Source organism: Kryptolebias marmoratus, linkage group LG7, assembly GCF_001649575.2.
Source record: "Kryptolebias marmoratus isolate JLee-2015 linkage group LG7, ASM164957v2, whole genome shotgun sequence".
Lineage (NCBI taxonomy): Eukaryota > Metazoa > Chordata > Actinopteri > Cyprinodontiformes > Rivulidae > Kryptolebias > Kryptolebias marmoratus.
The window spans coordinates 9,784,864-9,785,787 of record NC_051436.1 but is presented as its reverse complement, the minus strand read 5'-3'; the positions used below and the strand labels follow the sequence as shown (position 1 = coordinate 9,785,787).

The 924-nt window shown below is 46.4% G+C and overlaps 1 protein-coding gene across 1 annotated transcript in view; it reads left to right on the top strand.

The window, feature by feature from the left end:
- LOC108234848 (RNA-binding protein with multiple splicing) overlaps positions 1-924 on the top strand; it is a gene marked incomplete at its 5' end in the record, with an annotated part of 25,063 nt that overhangs the window by 4,987 nt on the left and 19,152 nt on the right.

The window sequence follows — 924 nt, the reverse complement described above, 5'->3', positions numbered from 1 at the left end:
CCCTCCTTCCGCCTCTCGCCGTTCACTCTAACCTTTCTTGTTATCGCAGAGGTGAAGCAAAGATGCGTTTGCCAACTCGATACAAGATGGCCGCAGCAGCGAAGCGGTCTTAGCGAACGCAGCAGTGGTTGAGCAGAAACTTGGTGTGGTGGTAGCTGAGACTGATCCGCAACTTTTAATGTGAGCGCTATCAGATCGCGTGGGACCCGTGTTTAAAAACTTTGCCATTTAATATCGGATTCATCGCTATCTGTCTGTTAGCAAAATATCTCATGAAGCAATGAACGGATTTTAATGAAACTCTCAGGAAGTAATGACCGGATGAACGTCTACGACTGTTAGCTTTTGGAGTCAACCCAATTAAAGATGGCCGCCACACCCGATCAGCTTTAGGCTACACAAAAATGCAGATAACTCTGCAAATTTTACTGCTACTGAGCTGAAACCTGGTATGGTGGTAGCTGAGACTGATCCGCAACTTGTAATCTGAGCACTGTAAGATCGCGTGGGACCCGTGTTTAAAAACTTTGCCATTAGCTATTGGTATCATTGCTATCTGTCTGTTAGCAAAATATCTCATGAAGCAATGAACAGATTTTAATGAAACCTTTAGGAAGTAATGATTGGATGAACGTCTACGACTGATTAGCTTTTGGATTCAACGCAATTCAAGATGGCTGCCATGGCTGATCGGCTTTAGCCTAGGCGAAAATGGCGACAGCTCGGCAGGTTTTGCAGCAGCAGAGCTGAAGTTTGGTGCGGCGGAAGCTAAGACTTATCCGCAACAGCGACTTTGCACGAGACTGCTCGCAATGTCGTCGCCGAGTTTTAACAGATCAATCGATCGTCTCGCAACACGAGATGATCTCAGGCGATCCTTATTCCTTCCAGGAACGCTAAGCTTTTGAGCTGATCCATTCCCCC